At 45.5% G+C, this 13,025-nt stretch overlaps 2 long non-coding RNA genes across 3 annotated transcripts; both read right to left on the bottom strand.

Moving 5' to 3' along the window:
* Nucleotides 1-3,710: 3,710 nt before the first annotated feature.
* LOC127910069 (uncharacterized) lies at nucleotides 3,711-4,462 on the bottom strand. Of its 2 annotated transcripts, none has more exons than XR_008073852.1 (3): nucleotides 4,385-4,462; nucleotides 3,869-4,341; nucleotides 3,711-3,796 (listed from the first exon to the last, which is right to left on the bottom strand). It is a non-coding gene; the product is annotated as an uncharacterized LOC127910069 (long non-coding RNA). The 2 variants fall into 2 exon arrangements; XR_008073856.1 differs by lacking the exon at nucleotides 3,711-3,796 and having other exon boundaries at nucleotides 3,849-3,997; nucleotides 4,084-4,341.
* A 1,027-nt stretch (nucleotides 4,463-5,489) lies between these two features.
* On the bottom strand, nucleotides 5,490-11,023 carry LOC127910074 (uncharacterized). Its single transcript, XR_008073877.1, has 3 exons — nucleotides 7,512-11,023; nucleotides 7,302-7,407; nucleotides 5,490-7,252 (listed from the first exon to the last, which is right to left on the bottom strand). It is a non-coding gene; the product is annotated as an uncharacterized LOC127910074 (long non-coding RNA).
* Nucleotides 11,024-13,025: the final 2,002 nt, after the last annotated feature.

Below are 13,025 nucleotides of genomic sequence, written 5' to 3'. Positions count from 1 at the left end.
ATGGGATTATGAGGATGGATGTTGGGATGTCTTGTGCCAATGTCTGTAAATGCTTTTGCTTGTTTAATGAAGAGGGGAAACGTTGCATATTTCTAGACCTGCTCGTACATGTGCCCAAACATACAAATACTGTAACTTTCTAGAACCATTCAGCCAAAAGTAGAAAACCAACGACTCCAATAATGCAGCTTTGTCTCTTTCTCCAGTAATGTGCTATTGAACAGCACACACCTGCCATTGTTTTCATAACACTGACTTTTTGTATATAACACTATTCATACCACTGAAATGTTTCTCTTCCAAAAATAAAAGGTATAGATAGAAGCAGACCAAAAGTAAAATAGAGGAATAAGATTTAAAGGCAAAGAGTAAAGAGAATTTAATATAATATTTTCTAATATAATGCTTTGTTCCCTTTTCAGATAGTCTGTAGTAAACATTAGAATAGAGCAGCCAATATAATATATGCTTTTATCTAAAGAAACTTAGAGTCATGCGTGTATACATTTTTATTTTGGGTGACCCCGGGAATCAAACCCACAATTCTGGAATTTCGCGCACCATGGTCTACCAACTGAGCCATATAGGACCATATATCTGACCCAGATGTAGTCAGTGGTGGGATATATATTCTGCATTTGAAAGATTAGTCCGACTTAACAACTTATACAAGGCTTTATATAGATGACATGAAAGGGGATTGTATGCTATATAAAGCTTTAATAAGCAGACGTCTGTTTAAAGTGGCACTGAAAGATATACTTTCTGTACATACAGCGGTTCGACTCAGCCATAGCAGCTGGTACATTGAACATTCCCTCAACCAACATGGCCTGTTTGACTTCAGCTCTAAATGAAGCCCAATCAAAATCAATCGCCCTCACTCCAGACAATGTGGCGGAGGCAAAACGAGGCAACGTTTTGACAGTGAGCATTCATTATAGTGAGACTGCCGCTCTGCCATTTGACAGAGAATGCAGATTTAATTATTTGAGACAAAGTCAAGGTTTCACATGCACATACATCGCCTCCCCTTCCTTCCCTGTCTGTGGCGCTAGGAGAGGCTAGTTAATACCAGGGATGTCCCAAATGGCACCCTATTCCCTATTTAGTCCACTTATTTTAACCAGGGCCTTATGGGTATTGGTCAAAAGTAGTGCACTATATAGGGAATACGTTGCCACAGCTTGTCACCTAAAAGCCTTGTCACTGAATAGTACATACTCCTCCTAAACATGAATTCTCCTTCCTAAGTTAATATTTACCAAGGGAATGGATCCTCAGTGGGTTATAGCAGGGCATGCTTTGTAGCCAACCACAAGCAAGTTGTGCCTTGTAACTTCAGTCATGACACTAAGGCTGTGTCCCAAATGGCACCTTCCTCTGGTACTCCCTGCATAGTGTACTATTTTCGAACAGAGGCCCACAGGGAACAAGGTAGGGAATAAGGTGACCTACGAGACACAGTCCAAGCGTCGCGGCAGGCCGTGGGAATGATCAGGTCTAGGGAATAGGAAGTAGGAGGAAACACGTTAGGCAACAGTTTATGCTTTTCACTGTCGAAGGCTCGAAGCGGGAGTAGATTTATATGGCAAGCGAGAGGCGTCTGGGTGTTTTTTAAGCACATCCCAGTCCGCGGGGACGTTTGGCGTCCCGAGAGGGGCAGAGAGAGAGAGAGAAATATCGCTCAAAGGAGCGCGTTGCCATTCTTATGCAGCTCTTAAATCTCCATCTCCCCTGAGCTTTCCCAAACACTTTTAGTCTATGTTCCAAATCACACCCTATTCCCTACATACATGTAGTTCACTATAGGGAATAGGGTGTAATTTAGGACGCAACCCAATTTGTTTTTGTTTTTCTCTGCAACCCTTTTTCATTTTCTAAGCTGCAACCATCACTTATGCCCAAGATTCAGGAGCTGAGAGCGTGTTGGAAGCTTTAGCAGCAGAGACCACATTTATCACAATTTGTCACATGGGCTGTTAGCTGGTGACAGGTTAGTTGCTAGCTGTTACCTTGTCTGTGGCACAGACCTGGGTTCAAATACTATTTGAAATCCTTTCAAATTCTTTACCTGGGCTTGATTGAGCTTGCCTTGTGCCAATACAAAAGCCGCAAGACTGCAAACCCTGGCCATCTGGCAGTCCAGAGAATGCTAAAGTATAGTATTTGAACCCAGGTCTAATTTTCTGTTGTTAGCTGCTAACTGTTCCCTGTTACCTTGTCTGTGAGGCTCACAACTTGTATTCCCCTTTAAACAGTCATTAACCTTCAGCTCTAAATTAGCTCATCCAGCAGAGATGTTGGTGAAGTGTTTTTTACATTTTGATTTTTTTTTAATTTCACCCCCTTTTCATGGTATCCAATTGTTAGTAATTACTATCTTGTCTCATCGCTACAACTCCCGTACAGGCTCCGGACCAGGCAACCCAACCAGGCCCCACTGCTTCTTAACACAGCGCGCATCCAACCCGGAAGCCAGCCGCACCAATGTGTCTGAGGAAACACCGTGCGCCTGGCTACCCGGCACGCCACAGGAGTCGTGGTGCGCGATGAGACAAGGATATCCCTACTGGCCAAACCCTCCCTAACCCGGACGACGCAAGGCCAATTGTGCATCGCCCCACGGACCTCCCGGTCACGGCCAGCTGCGACAGAGCCTGGGAGCGAACCCAGAGTCTCTGGTGGCACAGCTAGCGCTGCGATGCGATGCAGTGCCCTAGACCACTGCGCCACCTGGGAGGCCAGTGAAGTGTTTTTATGTTATATTTTCTCATCTCCTCAGCTATATCCTACAGTGCTTAGACTGATTTAATTAATAGGCCTCCCTTCATACAATAACTCCCATTTCAAATGCAATCTTTGTTCATTAGAACGTGCTTCCATTGTGTTCCCTTTAAATGGCGTGGCTCAATAGTGACTCCCTCTGCAAGGAAATTATTCCTCTCAGATGTATTTTCAATAAACAAGTATTAAATAACAGAACACCTTGGCAATGCATAGTGGGGCTAATTCAAGTTCACAGCACACGCAAAAAATTGACTGCATCTCAAATGGTACAAATGGTACTATTCCCTACATAGTGGGATTAGGGTGTGATTTGGGACGCAGCCCTCATTTGTGTTGTTGCTACTGAGTACAGAACAATCGATATGAATCTCAGAGTTTTTAACTGCAGTTTGTCATTAACTCATGTTCGTCAGAAGAGGTTTATAAAAACCCTGAAGAGAAGAGAGAAGTATTTAAAGCGTGGTTGAGCCGGGGTACTAAGAGCATCAGCATTCACTAAATTAACCTTGGACAACTTTTGAACCCTCAGTGTACCAAACTTTATTCACGTGCTGAGAAAAGAGGCTTAACAACAACGAGTGGTGTTCTGATAACAACACATGTCCCTCAGGACATATAGAATAGAATAGCCAATAGCCCACAGACATGAGCAGCGTAACGAACCAATCACAGCAGGTGAAATAGGCCAGCAGTCTATCCTGGCCATGTGAACTGAACACTTGAGGGCCCGCCCAAAAAATTGGGTCTTGGCTTGTCAGATCACATACACTGTAACAACTAATACAACTTTCAATGTATACGAACTAGAAATAACAAACCAATACACCCACTGTGGTACAATGTTCCCCCAATACACCCACTTGGTCTCCACAGATCACCTCCTAACAAACCAATACACCCACTACAGCACCAGAGAACACCTCCTAACAAACCAATACACCCACTGTGGTCTCCACAGATCACCTCCAAACAAACCAATACACCCACTGTGGTCTCCACAGATCACCTCCTAACAAACCAATGGTCTCCACAGATCACCTCACAAACCAATACACCCACTGTGGTCTCCACAGATCACCTCCTAACAAACCAATACACCCACTGTGGTCTCCACAGATCACCTCCAAACAAACCAATACACCCACTGTGGTCTCCACAGATCACCTCCTAACAAACCAATACACCCACTGTGGTCTCCACAGATCACCTCCTAACAAACCAATACACCCACTGTGGTCTCCACAGATCACCTCCAAACAAACCAATACACCCACTGTGGTCTCCACAGATCACCTCCAAACAAACCAATACACCCACTGTGGTCTCCACAGATCACCTCCTAACAAACCAATACACCCACTGTGGTCTCCACAGATCACCTCCAAACAAACCAATACACCCACTGTGGTCTCCACAGATCACCTCCTAACAAACCAATACACCCACTGTGGTCTCCACAGATCACCTCCTAACAAACCAATACACCCACTGTGGTCTCCACAGATCACCTCCAAACAAACCAATACACCCACTGTGGTCTCCACAGATCACCTCCAAACAAACCAATACACCCACTGTGGTCTCCACAGATCACCTCCTAACAAACCAATACACCCACTGTGGTCTCCACAGATCACCTCCTAACAAACCAATACACCCACTGTGGTCTCCACTGATCACCTCCTAACAAACCAATACACCCACTGTGGTCTCCACTGATCACCTCCTAACAAACCAATACACCCACTGTGGTCTCCACTGATCACCTCCTAACAAACCAATACACCCACTGTGGTCTCCACAGATCACCTCCTAACAAACCAAGCCGCCCACTATGGTCTCCAGAGAACACCTCCTAACAAACCAATACACCCACTGTGGTCTCCACTGATCACCTCCTAACAAACCAATACACCCACTATGGTCTCCAGAGAACACCTCCTAACAAACCAATACACCCACTATGGTCTCCAGAGAACACCTCCTAACAAACCAATACACCCACTATGGTCTCCAGAGAACACCTCCTAACAAACCAATACACCCACTATGGTCTCCACAGACCAACTCCTATCAAACCACCACCTATGGATTCCATAGTAAGTCAATACTGCACGGCTCAGAGGATATTGGTGTTGGTGATTAGAAGGATGGTGCAGTTTAGAGGACAGAACCAACGTATCTTCAGGTGTTTATTATCAGTGGGGGTCTCTTCTCTTCCGACAGGTGAACCTCTTCCTCTCCTCCGCCCCTCACCCCAGTACACTACCAACGCAGTGCCTGTCTGCACTGTCAGCATACAAACACACAACACAACACAACACGACACAACACGACACACACACACACACACACACACACACACACACACACACACACACACACACACACACACACACACACACACACACACACACACACACACACACACACACACACACACACACACACACACACACACAGGTGCTGACTTCTAACTGGAGCCTTGTCTCTGTCCATTAAGCTTGGTTGTGGGTCGCTGGTATCCTTTTAAGTACAACGTGTTGACTTTGAGAGTGGAGCGCATTCCTTGATAAGGGCTACGTCCCAAATGGCACCATATTCCCTATATAGTGCACTACTTTTGACCAGAGTCATGTGGGTCCTGGTCAAAAGTAGTGCACTATAAAGGGAATCGGGTGCCATTTGGGATGCTATATCAAGAGGGATTTGAGTTCCTCCATGGTCTAATCAGGTGTAATTAAACAAGACATTTAATCTCCCAGCGTCAGATCTCAAGTCCTGTAGTAAGCAGGGGTCAGAGAGATATGTACAGCAAGTTGTGTGTGTATGGTTGTCTGTGTGTGTGTGAGAGTATGAACGTGTTTAACTATACTTGTTGGGACATTTTGTCAGTCCCCACAAGGTCAAATGCTATTTCTAGGTGGTTCAGGGTTAAGATTAGAACTAGTGTTAGAATTAGGTTTAGGGTTAGGAGCTTGGGTGAGTTTTAGGGTTGGGTTTCGGGTTAAGGTTAGGATACACATTAGGGTTAGGTTTAGGAAAAAGAGGATTTTGAATGGGACTGAATGGTGTGTCCCCAAAAGTTTAGTTATGCAAGTGTGTGTGTGTGCGTGTGTGCGTGCGTGCGTGCGTGCGTGCGTGCGTGTGAGAGAGAGAGAGAGAGAGAGAGAGAGAGAGAGAGAGAGAGAGAGAGAGAGAGAGAGAGAGAGAGAGAGAGAGAGAGCACACGTGCGTACGTGGGTGTGGGAACGTGTTAGTTTCTGCTGCATGCTGCAGTACGGTCAATGTCATGGATCTGTATTTGTGGGAGTTCAGAATATGAGAAGACCTAATTAAAGAATGATGAGTCAATATTTGTTGGAACTCAATACAAAACATTACAAGACCTCTTGAACAACATTTGCTCCTGGGAGTGTGAGAAAAATAACTTATTTTTTTCCTCACTTCACAGATGATTCACACCAAATCTCTTGGTTTCATTTACTGTGTGTGAATGTGTGTGTGTGTTTCTCCACTGTCTAATTAGCTCTGTGTTGGACTGTGTGTTGATCGAATTGTGAGTTGGACTAGTAAGAGTGGAGTGAAGCAAGGCCTCAGACTGATGACTGAGGCAACAGGAAGAATCTGGTAAGACCTGAGTCATGCTGCTTACACGCACACACACGCACACACATGCACACACGCGCACACCAACACACACGCACACACGCACACACACACAAACGTGGCCGCTGCAGTTCATATCACTACAGTCGCTACACACGCACGCACACACAGTGAGTGAGTGAGTGAGTAAATAGAGAGAGAGAGATCATCTAGATAACTACAGTTCCAGTAGAGTTAGATGAGAGGCAGAGCACCCAGACCAGAATCTACCTACAGTTCCAGTAGAGTTAGATGAGAGGCAGAGCACCCAGACCAGAATCTACCTACAGTTCCAGTAGAGTTAGATGAGAGGCAGAGCACCCAGACCAGAATCTACCTACAGTTCCAGTAGAGTTAGATGAGAGGCAGAGCACCCAGACCAGAATCTACCTACAGTTCCAGTAGAGTTAGATGAGAGGCAGAGCACCCAGACCAGAATCTACCTACAGTTCCAGTAGAGTTAGATGAGAGGCAGAGCACCCAGACCAGAATCTACCTACAGTTCCAGTAGAGTTAGATGAGAGGCAGAGCACCCAGACCAGAATCTACCTACAGTTCCAGTAGAGTTAGATGAGAGGCAGAGCACCCAGACCAGAATCTACCTACAGTTCCAGTAGAGTTAGATGAGAGGCAGAGCACCCAGACCAGAATCTACCTACAGTTCCAGTAGAGTTAGATGAGAGGCAGAGCACCCAGACCAGAATCTACCTACAGTTCCAGTAGAGTTAGATGAGAGGCAGAGCACCCAGACCAGAATCTACCTACAGTTCCAGTAGAGTTAGATGAGAGGCAGAGCACCCAGACCAGAATCTACCTACAGTTCCAGTTTAGATGAGAGGCAGAGCACCCAGACCAGAATCTACCTACAGTTCCAGTAGAGTTAGATGAGAGGCAGAGCACCCAGACCAGAATCTACCTACAGTTCCAGTAGAGTTAGATGAGAGGCAGAGCACCCAGACCAGAATCTACCTACAGTTCCAGTAGAGTTAGATGAGAGGCAGAGCACCAGACCAGAATCTACCTACAGTTCCAGTAGAGTTAGATGAGGGCAGAGCACCCAGACCAGAATCTACCTACAGTTCCAGTAGAGTTAGATGAGAGGCAGAGCACCCAGACCAGAATCTACCTACAGTTCCAGTAGAGTTAGATGAGAGGCAGAGCACCCAGACCAGAATCTACCTACAGTTCCAGTAGAGTTAGATGAGAGGCAGAGCACCCAGACCAGAATCTACCTACAGTTCCAGTAGAGTTAGATGAGAGGCAGAGCACCCAGACCAGAATCTACCTACAGTTCCAGTAGAGTTAGATGAGAGGCAGAGCACCCAGACCAGAATCTACCTACAGTTCCAGTAGAGTTAGATGAGAGGCAGAGCACCCAGACCAGAATCTACCTACAGTTCCAGTAGAGTTAGATGAGAGGCAGAGCACCCAGACCAGAATCTACCTACAGTTCCAGTAGAGTTAGATGAGAGGCAGAGCACCCAGACCAGAATCTACCTACAGTTCCAGTAGAGTTACCTAGACTTTAGAAGCCTCTTGGACGTAGACTTGGCGCTCCGGTACCGCTTGCCGTGTGGTAGCAGAGAGGACAGTCTATGAATTACGTGGCTGGAGTCTTTGACAATTTTCAGGGCTTTCCTCTGACACCGCCTGGTATAGAGGTCCTGGAAGGCAGGAAGCTTGGCCCCAGTGATGTACTGGGCCGTATGCACTACCCTCCAGAGAGCCTTGCGGTCGGAGGCTGAGCAGTTGCCATACCAGGGAGTGATGCAACCCATCAGGATGCTCTCGATGGTGCAGCTGTAGAACCTTTTGAGGATCTGAGGACCCATGCCAAACCTTTTTAGTCTCCTGGGGGGGAATAGGTTTTGTCGTGCCCTCTTCACGACTGTCTTGGTGTGCTTGGACCATGTTAGTTTGTTGGTGATGTGGACACCAAGAAACCTGAGCACGCACCCCTGAGGGGCCCCTGTGTTGAGGATCAGGGTGGCGGATGTGTTGTTGCCTACCCTCACCACCTGGGAGCGGCCCGTCAGGAAGTCCAGGTTCCAGTTGCAGAGGGAGGTGTTTAGTCCCAGGGTCCTTGGCTTATTGGTGAGCTTTGAGGGCACTATGGTTTTGAACAGTGAGCTGTGGTCAATTAATAGCATTCTCACATAGGTGTTCCTTTTGTCCAGGTGGGAAAGGGCAGTGTGGAGTGCAATAGATATTGCATCATTCGCGGATCTGTTGGGGCGGTATGCAGATTGAGTGGGACTAGGGTTTCTGGGATAATAGTGTTGATGTGAGCCATGACCAGCCTTTCAAAGCACTTGATGGCTACAGTAGTAGTCATTTAGGCAGGTTACCGTAGTCTTCTTGGGCACAGGGACTATGGTGGTATGCTTAAAACATGTTGGTATTACAGACTCGGACAGGGAGAGGTTGAAAATGGCAGTGAAGACACCTGCCAGTTGGTCAGCGCATGCTCGCAGTACACGACCTGGTAATCCGTCTAATTCCATCGCCACAGTGGTTAACAAACAATGTTAAGGCTCCCAATTAAATTTTCTCTAGTTAGCAATTGAATTGGTGATCAATTGTAGCGTCTCATAGAGATGAGGGATTGTCGGAGCGATGGCCCTCTGTGTTGTTCCACTATCGGAACTCAGCACATTAATGAACTACTGGTAGAGCAGCTAGGCATTATGGGTAAGGGAATCATTTAATTTGGGCCCTCCTGTCTGTCACTACACTATCACTGAGGAGTAGAGGGTGCGCGTGTGTGTGTACGCGTGTGTCTATGTGTGCGTGTGTTAACAGTTTAAAAGGGTGGATGGAAACTGCAAAAAGAGAGTACATTTACAAGCTATGAGCATGATAGATAAAGCTGTAAAGCTAACAGTAATGAAATGGATCAGTGAAGAATGTAAATATACTATAAGTTGTCAGGTAACAGGATGGACACACAAACTATGATTAAAAAATTCTCCATTACCACAGTCTGCCTGAGGCACTGAATTGCTGAGTGTGCGTGTGTGCATGTGATTAGGTGTGTGTGACGTGTGAGGTGCGTGTGTGATGTATGGAATTTTAAAGGTCTATTTGTGAAAACAAAATAATCCACTTTCCTAGTAGGCAGTTAAGTCTCTCTGGATAAGAGCGTCTGCTAAATGACCAAAATGTGAAATGTATTAGAACAAACTGCAGTATGCATTTGTGTACAATGGGAATAGATGGGGAATATATATTACAGAAGCGCATATAACATAGAATAGAATATAAAATAGAATCCCATACAGCTAGAAAACCCAAAAGCAGGGAGGTCCAATGTTGGGGAATAGGGATCCTCCATCTACAACGGGATCAGTTCAAGCCACTAAGACATTGTGTCGTAATATGTGCCTTAAAATATAACTCCCTATTCTAAATAAAAATACACCAAAACAGGGCGTCCTGTGTCCCCCCTCTTTCCCATCCATGTTAGAGATCACGTCCCAAATGGCACCCTATTCCCTATATAGTGCACTTCTTTTGACCAGGGTACATAGGGACATGAAGGAAATAAGGTGCCATTTGGGACATAGCGAGGGTCTGTATGTCCTTCGTTTCCGTCCATCCCAGACTATCCAGGGGGGTGGGTAAATATGAAAGGGCTTATTTGTCTACCATTGTGCATTGAGCTGTGTGTGAGCGTGCTAGCGTAGCTCCCCTGCTCAGCAGATTACCATGCATACTTACTGTTGTTAACCCGGGTATCTTAGTAACGACACAAGGCAACATCTGCGGAGAAACGGTTTTACTGTAGAGAATAGGCTATGAGGAGAGAGAAAACACAGTATGGAGTATTTATACTGAACTAACATATAAATGCAACATGTAAAAGTGTTGGTCCCATGTTTAAGGGGCTGAAATAAAAGATATCTGAAATGTTCCATACTTATTTATCTCACTTTTTTTGCACAAATGTGTTTACATCCCTGTTAGTGAGCATTTCTCTTTTGCCAAGATAATCCATCCACCTGACAGGCATGGTATATCAAGAAGCCCACTCTAAAATGTGCAGTTCAATCACACAACACAATGCCACAAATGTCTCAAGTTTTGAGGGAGTGTGCAATATCTACATGTTGACTGCAGGAATGTCCACCAGAGCTGTTGTCAGATCATTTTATGTTAATTTCTCTACCATAAGTCGCCAAACAACATAGTTTTAGAGAATTTGGCAATACGTCCAACTGGCCTCACAACTGCAGACATGGTGTAACCACGCCAGCCCAGGACCGCCACATCCGGCTTCTTCACCTGCGGGATCGTCTGAGACCAGCAACCCGGGCAGCTGACGAAATGGTGTGTTTGCACAGCCGAAGAATTTCTGCACAAACTGTCAGAAACCATCTCAGGGAAGCTCATCTGAGTGCTCGTAGTCCTCACCAGGGTCTTGACCTGACTGCAGATTGGCGTCGTAACCAACTTCAGTGGGCAAATACTCACCTTTGATGGCCACTCGCACGCTGGAAAAGTGTGCTCTTCAAGGATTAATCCCGGTTTCAACTGTACCGGACAGATGGCAGACAGCATGTTAGGCGCCGTGTGGATGAGTGGTTTGCTGATGTCAGCGTTGTGAACAGAATGCCTCATGGTGGGGTTATGGTATGGGCATTGTAGAGAGAGGAATACAGACAAAAGACTGTGTCTACAGGGTGTAGGGTATCTACAGGGAGTAGGGTATCTAGAGGGTGAAGGGTATCTAGAGGGTGAAGGGTATCGACAGGATGTAGGATGACTACAGGGTGAAGGGTATCTACAGGGTGTAGGATGACTACAGGGTGAAGGGTATCTACAGGGTGTAGGATGACTACAGGGTGAAGGGTATCTACAGGGTGTAGGATGACTACAGGGTGAAGGGTATCTACAGGGTGTAGGATGACTACAGGGTGAAGGGTATCTACAGGGTGTAGGATGACTACAGGGTGAAGGGTATCTACAGGGTGTAGAATGACTACAGGGTGAAGGCTGCACCAACAAAGGTTGGTTATAGGGCTAAAATAGGTAAACAGTCAGCCGCTCCACCTGCACATCAGTTTGTGTCTGTGATCCCTGCGTTCTCTTCATTGTGACTGACCCGTTCGTGTCTACATTCATTATGTTTCCTTCCTTGTGAATGCCGCATCTATTTCCATCTATTTCCACCTATTTAACACAGGTTTTGTTTTGCTATGGTGCTGTCACATAACACATCAACAGGGTACCAGTTAATGCAAGGAGCAGATGTGGCTGTTTATAACATGGCATCTATTGTCAGCCATCATCATCCTCGTCGTCTCCTCACTCCTTCCATTCTAAGGTCTGGAGTAACTACAAACCACAAGGCCAAGTCAGGAAGAGATATACATAGGCTCACAATCAGTCATACAATACAGAGAGAATAGGTAGAGGCTGGGTCCCAAATGCCACCCCATCACCCATAGGGCTCTGGTCAAAAGCAGTGCACTATGTAGGGAATAGGGTGCCCTTTGATACGCAGACATTTAGTACAGGACGGCCTACAAGTATAGGCTATTTAGAGTCTATTCAATAACAGGAAGTCCACTCCTTAACTAACTCCCTTCACCTGAGAGCTGAGCTGCTCCCCACATCTGTTTGTACTGTATAGCAACCTCTTATGGTTTGACAACTTAAAGGGCAGCTCCGTCACTTTTCCTCATATTCATTATCTTCAGCTCCATACCAGTGTCTACATATGTGAAAATGGTGCATTTCTATGATCTGTGGATAAAAAGGTAAAAAAATGCTTGTCTGTGACATTACAGGGTAGGATTAAAAGTAAGAAAAACGGTGATTTTCAAAACCTGCATCGAGTTTCTAGCCAGAAGGAGGGTATGTTCTTGCTCTCCACATAAATGCAAATCTCATAGTGTTTGAAAATCAGTGTTATTTAAATGTTTTACATTCTGATGATGTCAATAAGGTGGAACTTTTTTAACTTGATACTTTTTTCTATAAAACATAGAAATGTGCTGTTTTCACATATATAAACACTGGTGCTATAGAGAATAATGCAAACGGCCCAGTACAGTCCAAGCTTCCTGCCATCCAGGACCTACAGTATATACTAGGCGGTATCAGAGGAAAGCCCATAAAGTTGTCAAAGACTCCATCCAGTCACCCAAGTCATAGACTGTTCTCTCTGCTACCGCACGGCAAGTGGTACCGGAGCGCTAAGTCTAGGACCAAGAGGCTCCTCAAAAGCTTCTACCCCCAAGCCATTAGACTGCTGAACAATTAATCCAATTGCCACCGGACAATGTACATTGACCCCCCCTCCCCCCTTTTGTACACTGCTGCTACTCCCTGTTTGTTTGTTACCTATGCATAGTCACTTTGCCCCCACCTACATGTACAGATTACCTCAACTAGCCTGTACCCCTAGACACTGACTCTGTACCGGTACCCCCCTGTATATAACCTCATTATTCTTATTCTTATTGTGTTACTTTTTTATTATTATTTTTTATTTTATTCTACTTGGTAAAAAAATTCTCAACTCTTCTTGAACTGCACAGTTGGTTAAGGGCTTGTGAGTAAGCATTTTACGGTTAAGTCTA

The sequence above is a fragment of the Oncorhynchus keta genome, chromosome 2, assembly GCF_023373465.1.
Source record: "Oncorhynchus keta strain PuntledgeMale-10-30-2019 chromosome 2, Oket_V2, whole genome shotgun sequence".
Classification (NCBI taxonomy): Eukaryota; Metazoa; Chordata; class Actinopteri; order Salmoniformes; family Salmonidae; genus Oncorhynchus; species Oncorhynchus keta.
The sequence above is the reverse complement of the archived record's forward strand: the minus strand, read 5'-3'. Positions and strand labels throughout refer to the sequence as shown.